At 47.5% G+C, this 20369-nt stretch overlaps 1 protein-coding gene and 1 long non-coding RNA gene across 2 annotated transcripts in view; one reads left to right on the top strand and one right to left on the bottom strand.

Moving 5' to 3' along the window:
- Window positions 1-4200, bottom strand: part of Capn5 (calpain 5) — a 55540-nt gene extending 51340 nt beyond the window's left edge. The window contains exon 1 of the mRNA XM_027407708.1: window positions 4028-4200. The gene's annotated coding sequence lies outside the window, so the exon portion shown is untranslated. The remainder of the gene's footprint in view (window positions 1-4027) is intronic.
- Window positions 4201-4266: 66 nt separating this feature from the next.
- On the top strand, window positions 4267-8520 carry LOC118238562. The gene is made up of 2 exons (XR_004769128.1): window positions 4267-4610; window positions 6087-8520. It is a non-coding gene; the product is annotated as an uncharacterized LOC118238562 (long non-coding RNA).
- The last annotated feature ends 11849 nt before the right edge of the window (window positions 8521-20369 follow it).

Raw genomic sequence — 20369 nt, 5'->3', positions numbered from 1 at the left:
TGTGTCCTAATGGTATCTGCAACAACAGTCCTTATAAGAGAGTCACAGGGCTGGGCATGGGGCTCAGTGGCAGAGTGCCTGCTTAGCGTGGACAAGACTCTGGGGTCTTCCTCACCACTGCCATGAATGAATGAATGAATGAATGAATGAATGAATGAATGAATGGAGCCATGTGTGGTAACACATGCTGGTGTCCCTAACACCTTGGAAGCAAAAGCATGAGGATGAGGAGTTTGAAGTCTAAGGCTATTCTGAGCTACAAGAGACCTTGGCTCAAAAAAAAAAAAAAAAATGGGAAGTGGGGGGGGGCAACAAGCCATTCACCAAACAGATAAAGGCACTTGCTAGCCACATCTAACTTCCTGAGTTCCATGTCCACTGCTCATGTAATGGGAGGAGTAAAGCAACTGCACAAAACTGTTCTCTGACCTCCACTCACCAGCCATAGCACTGTACAGCCAGACACAAACCTCATGTGCACACAGTAAAAAATAAAATAAAACATAATAAAAACAGAAAGATAGGGAGGCATGGGAGGCTTGAGTGCATAAGAGGAAAAGGAAAAAAGAGATGGGGGTAGAAACCAGGCTGACTCAGTCACAAGGAATGTCAGCAGCCACAAGAGCTGGTAGAGACAAGGTCCAGATCTCCCCTGGAGCGCCGAGAAGGATCTAAGCTGGTTTTAGTCCCAGAAGGCTCATTTCTGACATCCAGGACCACAGGACAATGAATCAAGCCACATTGTTTTAAGCCACTGACTTTCCGACATTTTGGGCTCAGCAATGATGAGGAAGAGCATTTCTGAAGAACAGGGCCCGATTGCTCCCTCCTGCTTGGAGGAGGTGACATTACAGCTCAAACTGCCCCCAATGTAGCATGAAGTTCCCTGTTACAGTTACTAGTGAGAAGTCATGGAGTCCCTACCCCAGCCTGACTGAAGGTGCATCAGCAAGGGGTCAGAGGGTACCAGACAGATACTAGCTAGGCAGGAGCAGACTCTCAGCCCTTGCCCTGCACCTGTGCACACCTGACAGTGGTGGACAACTTGGTGCCCATGAACAGGCCTGGTCTCTTCTGGCCACCGGCATGTTCTCTACCTGACCACATGTCCCACTGAGACATAAGATCACAGGATACATCCACAGGCCACCCTACTCTCACAGCCAACTCTGGGAAGCCTGGGCTCCCAAGAACAATGGTCCCAGCAATGACAACAGGGTGAAGTAACTCAACCTTTCCTGGGAAGCAAAAACACCTTCTACATCCTCATATCCACACTCAAGAACAGGCTTCATGAAGTCCAGGTTGGTATCCTAAAGACATGTGGCCCATTTTGCCTTTAGTGAGTAAGGAAAGACCAAGGCTCAAAGGAAGTCAGTAGTTACACCTGATCTGAGATGGCACTACAACCCAGAGAACACGCTACAGAGGTGGGAGCCTTGAAGGTCAAGCCTGGGGACCTCAGGGAACTGTAGGAAAGCAAGGATTGAAAGGGCAAAGATGATGTCTGGAGGACTTGGGTAGTTGGGAGGGGCCTCACGGGCACTGAGAGATAGGGGAGAGGAGGGCTCAGTCAACACAACCAGCTACAGATAGCCTGCCAGTGGCCGCCCAGCCTATAGGGCTACTTGGAGAAGGTGTGATAGACCTGCTGTCTGTAACTGGGAACAGCCAGGGCTCACACCTCCAAGCCCTTTGCAAGACATATGTAGGGTGCCCCTGAGCCATCCTACCCCTGCTTCTCCCCAGGGGATGAGGGGAGTTTGGGGTGGCCAGAGGACTTGGCCAGTCTGACAGAGAACAGTAAACAGGGGACTTACAGTGGTCAGCCGGTCCTCTCATTCACTAAAGCCAAGAGGGGCTCCCACCTCAGTGGAAAAAAACCCACCATTGTCCAGTCCTCTTGCCTCAAAATGAGCCTCTCTTTCCTCAATAAAGGGACCCAGTAACAATGGCTGTTAACTGGCTACACATACCTCATAGTGAAGTGCAGAGTGACCAGGGCTAATGTCACCATCATCATCCCTAAGTCTCTGTGACAAGGCAGCATCTAGTCTCACTAGGGAAACTGAGCCACAGGCAAAGCTCTCTGCTTCAAGGTTACAGGCAAGCAAGAAGGCAAGGAGTCAGTTTCTAGGAGAAAGAAGACAGGCCCTTCAGGCAATAGGATGGTGGAACTAAGTGGCCTCTTAGTGCCCTCTGAGGGGCCAAGGAAGGCCTCTTTTGGGGGGAACTGGATCTCAGAGCCATCCCAAGTGCACTCAGGGAAAGTGGGATAGACGAACACAGAGACAGCATAAGCTTCTTAAAGCCAACAGATGTCCAACCAAAAGCCACAGGCTTCCTGCCACCAGTGCCCAAGCCCCACCTCACTGGTCCCCATCTCAGAGGCAGGCATCTGCTCTTACCCAGTAACGGAGCCTGTGAAACTTCCCCTGGACCTTCCTTATACTCCTGCTCCAAACAGATCCCCTCCTCTCTTGCCACACCTAGCCCAGGTGAGGTAATGAGAACAGGGAGGAAGTGGGGGCTCTCCCTGCTGGAACCTCTACAACAACCTCTACCCCAAAGTAGCCAAAGATGGCCCAGTCAGACACACCCCTTTTCCAGACTGGCATGTAGCATCACATCTCTGTGTTTTGCTCATGCTCTTTCCGGCCTGTTTCACAGTTTAAATTCTAAGGCCCTTTCCTCACCTTGCTGAACTTTCCCCAATCATTGTTTGAACTATCAGCTCGAGGGTGAGGATGCCCCTGCCTGGTATCCACTCTGGCTTATTCTCAGGACTCAAGTCAGGGGCTTATCTGTTGGCCCACCAGCCCCTCAATGGAAAGAGAAGCCTCTCAGGGCAGACCACCCTGACTTCAGCTCAGACTCAGCCTGAGGCAGCATAAGCAGCTGGGCCCACCATATCCCACCCCTCTGGTCTTCTTCACCTCTACCCAGGACACTAAGCCTGTAGCAAGGACCAGGAAGGATCATGGAAGGTCTCAACCCCCTCCTTTGCCAAGGCAGAGCTTCCCAGGAAGATCTCCGGGCTCCCTGAACACTTAGCTGCCCCTCAGCAATGGCTGAGTGCTCCACCCTCTGACACAGAGAGATCATGGCTTGTGCCTTGAGGTCCTGGGTGCCAATTCTGGCTGGGTCACCCTAGTCTCTAAGGCTTAGAGTCCCTTCTGCGGCTGTGGCTCATCTGTGTGAGGTCTGGGATTGAATCTCATCACAGGAAAGGCTGCCAGGGGAAAATTTAGCACCTGTTAATGATCTTCCATCCTACTACACCTCTGGGGCCCCTGGGAGGGCCTTTCCTATACACTAATCCTGAGGGCTGGGAGTGGGATGGGGAGCCAATCTCTGCCAGACCCGCCCTGCTCCCAGCACCACACACCCAACCCGCAGCCAAGGAGAAGGCCCCCATTCAACCTGGGGACCATGGCCAAGAAGGGCGCAGGACCATATATGAGGGGAATTTGGCTTCATGCCTTCTCCAAACCATGGAATGGAGGCATATAGAAAGGTTAGAAGGTTAAATAGTGTGAGGGGGCAGAGGAGGGACAGGAGAGGGGATTTATAAGGAAGATTAGAGTCAAGCCCGGTGATAGCGCCTCTGTACTGGGAGGGCATCAGAATACCCAGGTGGAGGCGAGGGAGGCCCCTCACCCAGGGCTGCGGGTGAAGGTGGGGGATGAGTCCAGGCGTATCTTCGGGGCGGGGAGGTGGGGGTGCTCCGCCTCCTAGGCCTGCAGGCCAGTGCTCACCTCCCAGCCCTGTACCGTGGGATGTGCAACCCCTGTTCTGATGCGTGCTGCTAAGGCACGCACTGGCCCGCGCTGCACTTGCGCGCGCGCGCGCACACACACACACACACACACACACACACACACACACACACACACACGCTCGTACACGCCTCCTGCACACATACACAAACACACACACACACACACACACACACACACACACACACACACACACACACACAAACACACGCGCTCGTACACGCCTCCCTCTGCGGAGCGCCTCCTACCTGCCGCGTCGCCGCAGCTGGAGCCGGGATGCAGGGCACAGCGCGGGCACCGGGCACCGGAGCGGAGGCCGGACCCGCCTGCGCTGCAGCCTGGGACACAGCAGGGAGTTGCTGGAGCTGAAGCTTGGCTGCTCGAGCTTGGACCCCGGGGCTTCGGTCTATCCCGCCCAGCCTCTAAGCCTCCGCCCATTGGAGGCAGAGGCGTGGTCTTGGGGAGGTATGGGGGAGCGAGGACAGGCTGCTGAATGCGCATGCGAATGAGAGAAGAGGAGTCTCCCAGAGGCCGCCTTAGGAGTGCTGGCTAGGAACTGGGAGGGTGGCCGGGCCCCAGTGTTCCCTCCTTTCCACCCCAGTGCTATCCGCAATAGGAGAGCATCCTGGGGCATTGGCCATGACGGATCTGCACGCCCTACCAAGCGCTGGCAGAGAATGTTGACTGACTTGGTGTATGCATCTGTACAGGGCCTCAGCCAGGGCCAAGGCAGGGCAGATGCGAATGGGAGGACCCAATGAGACGAGCACCCCTCCCTTTCCAACTGTATCTTCACATCCATTCCCAAGATTTTGTCTGGAGAAGAGGAATGTAAGTGCCCAAAGGGCCCCAGTCAGTGAAGGAAAGCTGACCCTATCCTGTCCCAGGCACTTATCTGCGCTGGGTGTATGTAGACTGAAGCTGCAGGGCCCAGATTTTGGGCTCTCTCTGCCTGGCCTACAGAATGCCCGGGAACACACCAAGCCTGGGTTTCTTGCTCTGTAAAATGGGAACTGTAATTCCCACTTAAACCAGGCTGTTTGGGGAATACCATATGCTCCAACTCTGAACCCCCAAATCACCAAGAGACCCGATCCTATGCAAAGAGTCTTTAATTTTACGAGTTAACTCGGTCCTGTCTCCCCTTCACCCCCGCCCCCGAGCAGCAGCGGTGCGGGTAGAGCAAGGGGAGTGTCTGGGTCAGCAACAGTCTCAGGATTGGTGCACTTCTGGTCCTGGGCAACCTGTCCTGAGGCCCTCCCAATGCGGTTGCTATGGTCTGCTTTCTAGAGCCTCTAGCTAACTTCTGATTAGTTCCTTGCCACATGGAGATTATCTAGCTTCTTAGTGACTAGAAAGTCGGGCAAGGTAGGGAGTACATGTTGCTGAGTCAGGGACCTTTGTCTTGCTGGATCTTTTCTGCAGCCTGTCATGGCTGCCAAAGCAGGGGGCTGGGTGAGGGTCTGGTCCCTTCAAGAGATTTATGGATGACCCAGGCTGTTAACAGTAGACTGGGCATGGCACCCTGCTGTTGGGTTTGGGAATCATGCAAATATTGAGGACCAGGCCACCAAAGTTAGATGAGCAGAGACAACTTTATGCCATGGGGTACCCAAAACTTCTAACTAGTTAGGGTCATGGGTAGATCAGGATCAGACACGGTGACACCCTACTCAGAAGGAGTAGGGTGCTTTTTTAAAGCAAACGAGTTACAAGTAGGGGGATAGGTAGGGGTGAAACAAGAAGGAATTGTTATAATTGGAGGTTAAGTCTTGGATGACAGCGCATTGTGGGAACTTACAACTTGTGATAACATTTTACAGCTAGCTGTACAATTTGTGATAACAAGATGTTTGTACAAAGCTTAACAGGGGGTTACGTTCACAAGTCTGTGGTTATCTCAACATAGCTCTTGACACCACTGGGGTCTTGTTCTTCTGTAGCTGCAGAGAATATGGGACAGGGTCATGCAAGAAGAAGCAGGGTAGGTGGCTAATATTTTTGAATTATTGTGAACTCCACACCTGCACTAGGAAGGCAGCAGAGACCTGGTCATACTGGTTGCTGCTGGCCTACCTTGCAGGGAAGAAACTCAGGCCCATTCATCCCTCCAGTTTCCTCAACTCTATTAATGATTACCTCAGCCTCTCAGTCATCCTGCCTCCTGCCTCACCCCTGTCCTGGCCACCTAAGTGTATCTCCAACATTGCCTGACTGACCAAACAGTTTTCAAGTATGCTGCTGTCCCCTGCCACCCAAGCACATTATTCCAGTCTGTATCAGGTCTTTCTCTCCCGTTTCCCCTAGCCCTGGTCTACACTGGCCCTGGGCTGAAAGCTCTTCGGTCCACTCCACACAGCCTCAGCAGGATTCTGCTTCCTAAGTGATGGCCAAACTCCCAGGATGGGACACAGAAGCCCTTGGACAACAGACAGTTCTGGATCCAAGACTCCTTCCACCAGTTACCGGACAAGTTCTTTATCCTTCCGTGGTCCCAGTTTCCTATAAATGGGCTTTCTAGGATGGGAACAGAGACATGAAAGGGTTCAGTCAAGGTCCTCCAGCAAGGAAATAGGCAACATTGCCTTTGACAGGGCAATGCTCATATCTTCTAAGATACGGCAGGGGCCATGTCTGTATGGAGCTGCAAGAGGGGTATTGTGCATGGGTCACATTCATGGGCTCTGCCTTGGCTCCTTGTCTGTGTGACCTTGGACAAGAAACAAACTGCACTGTAGAACCTGCATAGCAGCACCCACACAGCAGCTCTGGAGGTTGACTGGCTTGATTCATGGCCTCTAGGCGCTATTGTCATCTAGCTCAGCCTCCTCATTTTGCAAAGATACAGTGTCTTGATCAGTGTAGCATGGCTGACTAGTGTCCCAGTCCCCTTAGATTGTGTCTTAGACCGAGAGGCCTGTCTCAGAGCCCATCTCTGGCAGCTTCCATCTTCCTGACAGATGAGGCAAGAAACCTAGAGAGACAGTGACCTGTTGAGGGCACCTAGCCTGATGGAGGGAGAGGTGTCTCTGATATTTGGGGAACAGAGGATCAAGACAGGCTAGGAAGAGCCAGGCTGCCCAACAAGGTTTTCTGCGGGGTGGATGATGCATTTTTGCCAGTGTGTTGGCCCCAGGACCTTGCCAATTGGTTTTTATAAGCTTAGTCATCTAATGGTGCCATTAAAGACCCTGAAGGGTAGGTGTTTCCCATTAAATTATCACAATTAGTTGTCCCACTTAGCCAATGACAGCCTTAAACCTTTGGGAGATGCCCCAGGTCACAAAATTAGTGACCAGCAGGGTTGGGATGCAGGCCTACAGAACCGTGCAGATTCTGTCCACTTTTGTGCTGGACCTCCTACTCCTCCCCTCTCGGCCTTCTCGGAAAGGCCATCTCTGTAGGTCCCTCGACCTGCTGTCCAACCTCTGCTTGAATCCCTTGTAACTGGGAACTCATTCCTTCCTGAGATAGTTCTGTTCTTTCTACCTGTCAGAATCCTTACAACCCTACCCATTCTAACTAGCTCTGCAGAGACCTACACCCCACACTGATGCCTGGGAGAAGAGTGGTCTCTGAAAGGATCAGAAACCCCATCATTACTGTTCCTATGTGTACAGTTCCTGTGTTACAGTGTTTCCTAGGTGAGACTCAATGATCATTCTCTCTCTCTCTCTCTCTCTCTCTCTCTCTCTCTCTCTCTCTCTCTCTCATCAGTTTGGCTGCCCTTGAACTACGGAGTCAAATGTTTCTCCCATCTCAGCCTACCAAGTGCTGGGACTACAGGTGTTGTGTTTGAATGTGAAAGCCCCCCCCCCCAATAGCCCATGTGTTTTAACACTTATTTTCCAGCTGAAGGTGCTGTTTTGGAGGTTGTAGAACTTTTAGGAAATGAAATCTAGGAGGAAGTAGGTCATTTGGAGAAGGCCTTGAGATTGTATAGCCCAGTGCCACTTCCTGCCCACCCGGTGCTTCCTAACTACAGACTCAGTGTGACTCGCCATCTGGTGACCCTGCTACCATCTTTTCCCTCCATCATGGGCTGTGTCCTTTCTCAAACTGTAAGTAAAAACAAACCATTTCTAAATAGCAGCTTGTCATAGCAATGATAAAAGTCACTAGTAGAGAAAATTGGTATCATGAGCAGGGTTTTCTCTATCATAAACCTGACCAGGTGGTTCTGAGGTCATTGGAATTGGTTTGCAGGAGGAGTGTGGGAGAACTTGGGGCTATGGACTAAAGGACCCCCTAGAAAGCTGTAAGCAGAGCTCAAAGGGACATTCTGGAGTGAGTTTGGAGGACAAGAATGCCAAGAGAAGAAAATAGAGGCCTAGGTCACGAGGTTTCAGAGGGGAACAAAGACTATCGATTAGTGAGCTAGAAGTCATTTGTATTACATCCCAACAAAGACTCTGGGTGCATTCTGCCCACGTTCTAGAGGCCAAATAAAGTCAAACTAAAAGAATAGAGAACTAATTTGTTTGGTAGAAGAAGTCTCAAGACAAGATATAACAGTCTTCAGGTTTTGTCATGGTTACTGCTCACTGCTTGTATCCAGGTCTACAGTGAGAGGAGGAACAAGAGAAGCAGAAAGATATGAAAATGTATAGTTTAGTGGGGGGAAGGAGGGCATTTACAGTTGCAGGCAAGACACATGCAAGAGCAGTTGTTGTTGAAAGGGTCACCCCCAATTAAAGAGAAAACCTAGTGCTGTGCCCTGGGAAGATTACAAAAAAAAAAAGGTACCCTGAGGGTAAGTGTTGGGAACCCTGCAGCCTAGTCTCAGATCAGCATGTGACTACCCATCCAACAGGTTTTTTCAGGGCAAGACACCTGTGGAAATGGACTCTCACTTGGCAAGGACCAGTAGTCCAGGGGACAGGGTAGAAATTTGCAAAATTCATGCATCTTGCAGGCTCTTTTCTCTCTCATTATATTGGTGATTCTTTGGGTGGTTTTAGTTTTACTTTGTCAGTCACATGTGCAACAGCTGTAATTTTCCCTGGAAATTCTGTTCCCTTTCAAATATTTTCACCTAAGATTCAACAGGGAGCTAATGCTTCTCAAATCTCTTATCTGGAAATACTAACTACACCTCCTAATCCTGGGATATTTTCTGACTCAATAGAGATAGGTAGGTAGGTATGAGAAAGCAACACTTGGATCATTAACCATGTCACACACTTCTGGGAAGGAGAATAAGGTACTCGTACACAGAATAGGGGGAAAGTCTCAGGAATAAACATAGTGCTAACTGTTGAGAGTGAGTTCCCTGGACACCAAGCATATAGAACCAATGATAGGATCCAGTATAACCCAATGGGAAAAATGCAATATAAAATATGGTATGGAAAGATCCATCTTTACCATACACAGGAGCTTATAATGGTGGAAGAAGTATGGTATAGTGAGATGGCAAAAGAGTGCTTTGTCACAGTCTGCCTTTTTCAGAGAGATTGAGACTTGGGACCCTCTTGTAGAAAAGGGAACTGTATAAAAATATATCTTGCAGACATGAAATAATTGTCTAGGTTTGAACATTGTTGTCCTTAAAGCATTGTGCCCATGTCTATTACTTTTTAACTTTGTAACCACAAGTACCTGCCAGCTGACATAAATACTGCAAGAGCAGAATGTCTCTGGCTTGATATTTAGTTAAGCCTGCAAAAATGATGAACTCTATGTCTAGAATAAGGTTATGCAGCGGGTGGAAAGGTGTATTGGGGAAGCATAAAGGGGGGTTATGGGGGCTTTCATGATGATCATGATGTGTTCTTTAAATTGTGATGTATTTCTTAAAGTCAAAAATAGAAGCCAATAACAAAGCTGTTCATGTAACCCTGGAAAGAAAAACTGTTTAAGTATAAATAAAAATGGCCTGAGCTATATGGGGCCACTTGAGTGCAATCCACTTGGTGGTCAGAAGTTTTCCTTGTGCTGACTCAGGACCTGAACCCAAGCCGAGACTGGACCCTGGCAGGTAAGACCTCAGCCACTGAAAGCTGCATCTTATGAAAATGCAAATTCATTTCAAAAGAGACATGCTGAACTGAGAATGCTGAAGAAGGGTGTTTTAGTTTGTTTCCTTGCTTGGAGTGGAAAGGGTTTATTTCATCTTATACTTCTAGGCTATAATTCATCACTGAAGGAAGTTGGGGCAGGAATTTATGGCAGGAACACAGAAGCAGTAACTGAAGCAAAGACCATGGATGAACACTGCTTACTGGCTTGTGCCCTGTTTGTACTCACCAGCTTTCTTTCTTTCTTTCTTTCTTTCTTTCTTTCTTTCTTTCTTTCTTTCTTTCTTCCTTCCTTTCTTCCTTCCTTCCTTTCTTTCTTTCTCTCTCTTTCCTTCCTTCCTTCCTTCCTTCCTTCCTTCCTTCCTTCCTTCCTTCCACCCCCTCTTTTTCTCTCTTTCTTCCTTTTTGAGACAGGCTCACTGTTGTTCTGGAACCTACTTTGTAAATCAGGCTGGCCTCAAACTCACAGAGATCCACCTGCTTCTGCCTCCCAACTGTTGGGATTAAAGGTGAGCACCACTATACCCAACCCTCAGCTGACTTTTTTATACAACACAGGACCTCTTGCCCAGGGGTAGGACCACCCACTGTGGGGTAGACTGTCCTCCATCAATTTAGCAATCAAGAAATTCCCCACAGAGATACACAGAGGAAAATCTGATGGAATTAATTCTTCAATTGATGTTCCCTCTTCCCAGGTATGTCAAGGTGACAACCAAGAATAGCCATCAAGAGGCTCTCTGCTAAAAAAACAGACAAACCACAAAAAATGAGCCATCTAAGAAAGTATTTCCTAAGATTCAGCCACCAAGACATACAGAGACCACTAGAAATTTGATCCAAGGGGGTAAAGCTACATTCTGAGCTGAAAACAGAGCTTGGCAATGTTGTCCACATGGTACTAGATTTTCTGGCATGGAAAATATAAGAAGAGTGAGGGGGTCATGGAGGTTTGTGCCGAGGTTCCAGAAGGCCAGTGGGACCACACAATGTGTAGTAGTTTCTCTGCAAGGAAGTCCTAAGAATCCATGACATGAGATTCCACATCACTGGAAATGTGATGTTTAAGTTGCAATGGAGACCTTAGGATAGTGGAGCTGCCAAGACCATGGGACATCCACCAAAGAAAGCTGCAGGCATGACATGAATATTGCCAACCCAAGAGAGAGGCTTTGTGTGTTGCAGGTAGCAGAACTAGAGAGACAGCCTACCTAAGCTATTTAGAGCCTAGATGACCCCATCAGAGGCCCCAGGTACCAATCATGGAGCTGCAGGTTTTGGTATTTGCCCTGCTGGGTTTTGGTTTTGCTTTGGTCTGATCTTTCTTTGCTAACCCCATTCCTCCTTTTTGGAATGAAAATTATACTCTGTCGTTTTATGTTGGAAATATGTGACTACTGCTACTTCTACTACTATCATTATTATTGTACAGAGGTTCACAGTTCTCAACTTCAAATCTCAGAAGAGATCTTGGACTGTTGAACACTGTTGAAGAATAAATACATTTGCATCATGAGATGGCCATGAGCTTTGGGAGACCAGAGGCAGAATGCTGTGCTTTAAATGTGAATGTCCCTTATTCAAGTGCATGTGTTTGAATACTTGGTTCCCAGCCGATGACACTTTGGGAGGTAAAGCCAAACTAGAGGAAGTGGGTCACTGAGGGCAGGCCTTGAGGTTTGGGAGTCTGGCCTAATTTCCTGTCCACTCCCTGCTTCCTTACTATGGATACGATACAACCAGCCATTACATGCTCCTGCCACCATCTCTCCCCTCCACAATGGACTGTATCTCTTCTTAAACTATAAGCCAACCAAGACGCCTCCTCCCTGAAGCAACAAGAAATAGGTTTTTAAATCTTTTTATTTTAATGACTTATTTTTGTTTTTATGTGCATTGGTGTTTTGCCTGCATGTGTGCCTGTGTGACAGTGTCAGATCCCCCGGAACTGGATTTAGCCAGAACAGTTGTGGACTGCCATGTGGGTGCTGGGAATTGAACCTGGGTCCTCTGGAAGAGCAGCCATCTCTCCAGCCCCACTAATATGGTTTTTAATCCCAGCAACCAAATTTCCAAGCTGTTATTAGAGTGGGCTGACGAGATGGTTCCATGGATAAAGCACTGCTGGGCAAGTGTGAGGACTTCAGTTTGGATCCCTAAACTTGTGTGAACCCAGATGCAATGATGTGCTCCCGTAATCTCAGCACACTTCCAGTGGATGGAGACAGGAGAATTCCCAGAAGCTTGCAGGCCTGCCAGCCTGCTGTATACAGTGACAAACAATGAGAGATACCGTCTCAAAAAAGGTAGAAGATGAAGACCAGTATCCAAGGTTGTACTCTGACCTTTACACAACTTGCCACTGCAGTGACCCCACATACAACATACATTTACATATACTAAAATCAAAAATAAAACCTGCAGAGAGTCCCTCAACATGTCTCAAAATGGAGGCTTCTAATATCTGGTGTCTTGAGGTGGGACATTACGGTAGCCATGTTAACCAGGACCAAGTAGCCATCCTAGGCCAGGGATCAAGAATGCACAGCGAGGATTCCAGTTAGAAATACAGAGGTTATAGTTGGGCTAGGTGAGATGGTACACACCTGTGATTTTAGCACTTGGGAGGTAGGAAGATTGAAACATCAGTCAGGCGTTGGAGAGACAGCTCTGTCAGCAAAGTGTTTGCTGTGCAGATGAGAGCTTCAGTTCTGAGTCCCAGAAAGAAAGAAAACAAGCCATGTGTGATGGCATGTGCCTGTAGTCCCACCCCTGGGGAAGCAGAGATTAGCAAATCCCTGGAGTTCTTGGCAGGCAGAGCTCCAGGTTCAGTGAGAGACCTTGCCTCAGAAAATAAAGTGGAGAGCAATTGGTGAATACAACTCCTTTGACCTCTACCCTCCACCACACACACACACACACACACACACACACACACACACACACACACCGCACATTCACAGTCAGCCATTTTACAGTAATTATAATGTGGATTATACAGTCAAACTGTTTCAAAAACAATCAGCTTCTATTTTGTAGTAGCTGCTAGTGGCACTCCACAGAAGATGAAAAGTCAGGTTGTACTTCATGGAATCAGACGCCATACAAAAGCCAGTGAGGAGGACAAAATGGCCTTTGAGTTGCCCTTGATTCTATCCCTTTCTGAAAACTGTCCGTATTTCATTGCTGGATATTGGAAGCCAGCTGAGACAGGAGATGTGGATGAGTGGTACAGCACTTGCTTAGCGTGCACAAGGCTTGGCTTCTAGCCCTTGAAAAAAGAAAGGTTAAAAAAAATGTGAAGGCAGGTTAAGTGAAGTCCACGAATGCCCGAATGAAGAATTAACAGATATTTATTTGGGGAGCACTCACACAACGATGCCAAATAACCCCTGTGGTCTTCTGCCCCTGAAGGCACAGCATCTGCCCTGCAGTATGCTTGGACCACAACCCAAGAGAGCTCCAGTGAACCCCTCCTCTTCCTTATGAGGGGTCATGTCTGATTACCAAAGCACACCCTAAGGCCATTGTCTCAAGTCTATCGGCCAAATAAGCTGCCACTACAAAATTGTCTAAGATGGGAGTCTTAGTTACTACTGCTGTGAAGAGACACCATGACCAAGGCAACTTACAGAAAGTTTATTGGAGGTTTACAGTTCCAGATGATTATGGTCCCTGACTATCCTTGTGGGGAGCGTGGCGATGGAGCATAGCTGAAGACTTACATGTTTAACCACAAGTAGGAGACAGAGAGAGCTAACTGAGAATGGTATGGACTTTGGAAACCTCAAAGTTCACCCCTCAGTGACACACCTCTGCAACAAAGCCACACCTCTCAATCCTTCCAAACAGCTCCACCAACTGAGGACTGGTCTGTTCTCATTCAAACCATTACAGTGAAGTATGGTGGTACTTTCCCTGCCATCCCAGGTGAGGCAGGAGAATCACCTCAAGTTTAAGGCAAGCCTGAGCTATACAGGGAAACTGGCTCAAACAAGTAAATAAATAAAAATAAAATGCACTGCCCTTTTTGTCAGGAAGCAGCCTAAGAACAATGTGGCTCACTTGTGCGGAGGAAGTTTTAATTCCCTATGGGGCAGGTAGGATGGGAAGAGATGAACTGAGTGGGAGGGCAAGAAAGAGGAGGGGGTGAAATTTCTCTAACTAAATCTTTAAAAACTTTTAATTATTGAAATACAATTTGGCTATCATAAAATTCAACCTTTAGAGACTGAGGGCTGTGGATCAGTAGAGAACATTCGAATATCATTCAATTGCCCATCACTAAATAACAATTCTTTTGTTGCTTGTGTTTTTGTTTTTCTGAGACAGGGTTTCTCTGTGTAGCCTTGGCTGACCTACAACTTGCTCTGTAGACCAGGCTGGCCTCAAACTCAGGGATCCACCTGCCTCTGTTTCTGGAGCACTGGGATTAAAGATGTATCACCACTGTCCAGCAATAATTCTTTAAAGTATAAAATCCAGTGGTTTAACATCTTTAAATTGACAGTCATCATCACTGCTAGTGAACGTCAGGAAATGTTTATCACCCCAGTGCTCACCCTAAATCATGTCCCATCCCTTCCCGAGTTGCCCTGGGCAACAACTAATCCACTCTCTGTCTCTTTGGACTTGATGAGTGTTTCATATAATGGAACCATGCATGTGTGGCCTTTTGTTTCTGCAGTCTTTCAATGAGCATACTGTTGTCATGTTGCAGCATGAATCAGGACTCTATCCCTGTTTATGGTTGGATAATAGCCCATTGTACAGATATGCAGATTTTGTTTATCCATTCATCTGTTGGTGGGCATCTGGGCCCTTCACACTTTCTGGCTACTGTGAATAAAGATACTATGCACATTCGTATGTGAGTTTGGGGGAAGATTGCGTTTTCAGTGCTCACAGGAATGTCTAGGGGCAGAACTGTGATTCTGGAGTAATTCCCGTGGGCTTGTTTGTGTGATCTGTTTGGTGTTTGAAATGGCAGGCACACGTTCTGACATGACAATGGATTGCAGCCCTAGTGTTACATGTTTGACTTTAATTTTTATTTATCTTTCTTTGCTATTATTTTATGTGTATGGATGTTTTACCCACATGCATGTCTGCAGCATGCCTTGTGCCTTTGGAGGCCAGAAGATGGTGCTAGATCCCCTGGAACTGAGATTACAGACAGTTGTGAGTCACCATGTGGGTGCTGAGAATGGAAACCTTTAGAGGAACAGTCAGTGCTCTTAACTGCTGAGCCATCTCTCCAGCCACCAGTACATTTAACTTAATACAAAGTATTTAGGTATATAATGCACAAACATATGTAAGTGCCTTTACATGCCGAGCCAGAGTTTCATGTATACAGTCCAGTATAGCCTTAAATTTCCCGTATAGCTGAGGGTGGTCTTGAACTCCTAATACTTCTGCTTCTGCTTCCCAATGGTTGGGATCACAGGTATGTACTGCCACACCTGCTTGGGTTTTATTTGTTATTTTAAAGGAGAGAGAATCTTAACTACATAGCATAGTCTGTCCTTGAACTCTGTCTCCTGCCTCAGCCTTCCAGCTGCTGGCACAGAAGGTGCCAGCACAGGTATGTATCACCACACCCTGGCAACCATGTTTAACTTTTAAAGAGTTGCCACACTGCTTTTCAAAGCACCAGAAAGCCCACACCGGGGAGCCCATCCGTCGCTATATTTGGCAGGTACAAGTGTCCACAATCCCCTCTCCAGCCTGGGCTCCGACTCTGCTGTGTGAGTGACTCAGTACCAGGAGGTAAGTGGCTGAATGGGATGTCTGAGTGGGCCTTAAGGGTTTCAGGGAGAGTGGATCTGGTCTCCCTTGAGACTTGGAGTTAATAAGACTCGTTTGAAGAGGAAGCCTTTGAGTCCCATGGAAGGTTCCATGTTTTAGCACCCTGGAAGCCAAAGGCATGGCACAAAGTACTGCTTCACAACACTGGACCCCTGGGACACACAGTGACATGGGATCAGGGGGCCTGCCAACTGGAGTCTCAGCACCCAGGAAGCTGTCTTTACCTCTGAGTGTTTAGGGGCAGGTGTGTGTCTCCTGGGTCTCCCAGGAGCCTCCAGGGTCTCTCAGGACCCCCACTGTCCAGCACAGGTGCTGGAGACACTCTCTAAGCTTCAGCTCATAGGCCCTGCCTGCTGGATCCCAAGTCCTTAGTCATAATCCCCAAAGCCTAAACCGACCAGCCTGTGTCCCTTGCCTGTCAATCACATGCTCACTGCCCACCCCCAAACACACTTTCTAGGAATCAACCTCACCTTGAAACCCAAGGACACTTTCTCCCCATCCATCCTGACAAGGCCCCAGGTCCCTTCCAATTCTGCTATCCTGGAATCTTCCTCTCCCTCCTCCCTCCCTGGTCACCATCTCTCCACTATCCCTGTCCTTCCCTCCTCTGCTCAGTCCCCTGCTCCAGCAGCCAAGCCCACAAAGGCCTTGCGTAAACCTCCATTCAGTCTTTACTCTGTTTAAAACTGTTGGGGTCGAGAATAAAGAACAAGGATGGCATTTAAAAACTGATGTCACCGGAGTTCTCGGGAGCATTGGGGTTAATCTGGAAGGACTGCATTAATGGAGCTGTTTGTCACTCTCAGGCAGGTGGGGGTGCAGGCTGGGGTCGGGGGAGGAGCTGCCTGCACCAACCAGGATTAGTCTGAAATGACTGTCTCAGAGTGGAGAGGGCCTTTCTCTCCAAAGAAATTGTTAGAATGTTGATTAGTTGCTGAGAGACTGGCAGTTCTCCCAGCACTATAGAGCAAAGGCAGGGTCAGTCCAGCAGCAGTTCAGACCTTATAAAGATAACAGATAACCAAATTGCTGTCTGCTGCCTCTGAAGCTCCAGGCTGGCCTCCTGGCCTGGGCAGCTCTTAGCTCAGGGGGGTAAGGGACCAGCAAGTGTGGGGGTTGGGGGCTGGTTAGACCTCAGAAACAGGTAGGAGGCAGGATACTTAGTCCCCTATGCCTCTAGAACTTTGTGATCTTGAAGTCTCCACCCTACCTAGGCAGTCCCTCATCTCAGCCAAATGAAAACCATAATAGTCCCTGTTTCTGGTGAGGAGAATCCAGTGAATCAGAGGCTTAGCTGTAACTTGATGACCTGCTGTCTCTAGACATTAATTTACATATTTAAAAACATCTTAAGACATTACTGTTTTTGTACATGTCTTTCATAGTCCCAAGTGCCTTTGGTTTCTATTATACTGATATTTTAACAGTATTTTGTTTTGTTTTTGGAGATTTTTTTATAGTTAAGGCTGGCCTAGAACTCAGGCAATCCTGCCTCAGCTTGAGTGCTGGGATTACAAAGCATGAGTTTGAGACCAGCCTGGGCAACAGGGCAAGACCATCCTTCAAAACACCAAAATAAACAAATGAAGCCAAAACAGTGCACATCAACAAGCTTTTCTTGACTACTTGTTATAGAAACTATATCTGAAAAGGGCATATTTTCTTACTAATGTAATCAATTAATCTTGAGATTTTTCTGTGTGTGGCCTGACAGTTCTCAAGAAGGCCTTCTGTTCCCTACAGGAATATTTGAAAATATGTAGAGAATATTTTTGTTATGCCCAAGCTATACTTATTTTAATGTGTTTTCTTTTGTTTAGATTTTACATGAAGTTAACCAATCTTTTTGAAAATATGCATCATTATATCATATAAGAATTTTATTTCAGGATAGAGAGGGCATGTTGACAACATTACAGAAAGAAGAAATTCAGCCTGGCATGGTAGCCCATGCCTAGAAAAGCAGCTCTTAGAAGTCTGGGGCAGGAGATCAAGAGTTCAGGGCTATCCTCTGCTATGCAGCTAGTTGTGGGCAAGCCTGGGCTTCATGAAACCATGTCTTAAATAAATGGATACTTTTATATTTTTGGTTGTGAGCCTAGCCTTTAATGGCTGAGCCATCTCTCCAGCCCAATAGATACTTTTAAAAGAGAAAGTTAATTTAGAATTTCATATAGCTGTAAATATCTGGGGCTTAGAAAATACCTTAAAAATGTCTAAGTAGAAAAACAAAACTAAACAAAACAAAACTCTAAGTACCTGGCTAAGTTCATGAGCACCATGTACATGCCTGACTAGTGACCCCAAAGACCAGAAGAGGGCACTGGATCCTAGGGACTGGAATTCCACATGGATTTGAGCCACCATGTGGGCTCTGGGAACTGAACCCTAGTCTTCTGCAAGAGCGGTAAGACCTCTTAACCACTGAGCCATCACTCATGTCCCTTCTAAGACTAAAACAAACAAACAAAACCAAAGTGTTATGATAAATCTTTCCGCCAAAAGCCGCCCGAGCCCTACTGCCACGTGTGTGCTCTACGCCAGCCGCCTGCCCGAGTTAGAGCCCAAATTAATACACAGAGAGACTTGTATTAGGTTCAAAGCTGCTTGGCCAATGACTAGGACTTCTCATCTGCTAGCTCAGTCTTAATTATCATAAATTTATATATGTTATAAGACTTATCTTTATAGAGGATGCCTTTTGCTGACACCCTCTCTTGCCCGTGGCTCACATCCTGCCGGTGGAGGATGTGAAGGGGAAAAGAGGATACTTCCTGTTTCTCCTTGCTCAAATATGAGTCTCCTTGCTATGTCACTTCCAGCCTGGATCACCACTTCTCCACTACATTTCCCAGAATCCTCTTTGACTCCTAGTCCTGTCTAACTTGCTGTTTTGTTGGCCAAACAGAACTTTATTAAGCAATCAATAAGATAAACATACACAGAAGTACTTTCCCCATCACCAAAGAACCCCATACCTTTACTTTTGTGTTTATTCCATCTGGATGATTGAACCCATGCCATCAAGCCTGGCAGCAAGTGTCTTTACCAGCTGAGCCATCTTTCCAGCACCAACTTCTGAGGTTTTAAAAAATAATTTGGTGGCACACACCTTTAATCCCAGCAGTTGGGAGACAGAGGCAGGCAGATCTCAGTGAGTTCAAAGCCAGTCTGGTCTACAGAGCGAGTTCCAGGACAGGCTCCAAGGCTACACAGAGGAACCTTGTCTCAGAAAAAAAAAAGAAAGAAAAAATTTGAGTCTGGGTAGTGGTGGTGCACACCTTTGATCCCAGCACTAGGGAAGCAGAGGCAGGCAGAACTCTCTGAGTTTGAAGCCAGCCTAGTCTACAGAGCAAGTCCAGGACAGTCAGGTCTGTCACACAAAGAAACCCTGTCTCGAAAAACCAAATAATAACAACAATAAGAAGAAATATATAATAATAATAAATATATTAATATACTATATTGATACAATAACATGTGTTAAACAACAATGATTACTATAATTATCATTTGGGAGCTGATTATGGTGAAGCTGGTTTATAATTCCAGGATCTGGGAGCTAGTGGCAGAAAAACCAGTATTTCAAGACCATCCCCCCACCCCTGCTCCTTTTTTCTTCTCCTTTTGAGATGACAGGGTCTTGATGTGGTAGTTTTAGCCCAGGCTCAGAGCTCCAGAGTGCTGGGGGTTTGAGCATGTGCTCCTACACTCCTCTGGTCGCTATCATATTTATGTCGGATTTTTGGATCTATCGTCAGGAGTCAGAAATATCTTTCTTTTCCCAACTCCTGGGGTCCTTGGGAAGTCAGAGTATGCTGGGCTTTTCAAGAAGTTGTGACACCCGAGGGCAGCCTCTACCGAAGCAGCTGGATGCAGAGTGAGGGCTGGTGACAGGAAGTCTGGTCTAGCTCCCCAGTCACTGATCTAACAATGCCAGGAGCTACTTGCCTCTCTGGATGCCAGTTGGAGCGGCCGCCCGGAAACCTCAGCCCAGCTGGCCAGCCCAGCACAGCCAAGGAGAGATGCAACGTGTGGCAGGCGCGCCCCCTGGTGGCGCACGGGCCTGGAGGAGGCACCCCGCACGCCTGATCCTCGAGGTGACTTGGGCGGTGCCCAGGCTCCTTGGACCCAGTGACATTTCCTCTTCTTGGACACCAGAGCAACTCAGCCTCAGAGATGATCGGCCAGGCCCCAGAGTCACACGGCGGATCCAAATCTGCTTTCCTGCCATTTCTAAGTTACAAAATGCCAGAATCTTTTTTAAAAAATAATTATTTTTATTTTATGTACATAGATGTTTTACCTTCATGTGTCTGTGTGAGAGTATCAGATCTTGGAGTTACTGATAGTTGTTAGCTGCTGCCGCGTGGGTGCTGGAAATTGAACCCAGGTCTTCAGGAAGAGCAGTTGGTGTTCTTAACCTTTGAACCATCTCTCCAACCCCGAAATAGCAGAATCTTAATATCCTTACCCCCAAAATGTAGACAACCTTCTTCCAGGGAACTGAGAACAAGGCTTCAAAGCAGGTAACTTCAGATTAATGATGCCCAATTGTCCACAGTGAGAGCTGGCATCAGGACTGTTTGTTGAGAAGAAAGCATGTTTGTGTTCATTTCATTCACTCATTATAGTTCTCACACACACTGACTGACATCTCGGTAGACAGAGCCAATGGTCCTCCAAGGATCTCCACACCCTAATCTCTGAAACCTGTGACTAAATTAGGTTACATGTGAACTATGATGTATGATAT

The sequence above is a fragment of the Cricetulus griseus genome, chromosome 3, assembly GCF_003668045.3.
Source record: "Cricetulus griseus strain 17A/GY chromosome 3, alternate assembly CriGri-PICRH-1.0, whole genome shotgun sequence".
Classification (NCBI taxonomy): Eukaryota; Metazoa; Chordata; class Mammalia; order Rodentia; family Cricetidae; genus Cricetulus; species Cricetulus griseus.
Note: the sequence above shows the minus strand (reverse complement) of the source record. Positions and strands in the feature narration are given on the sequence as shown.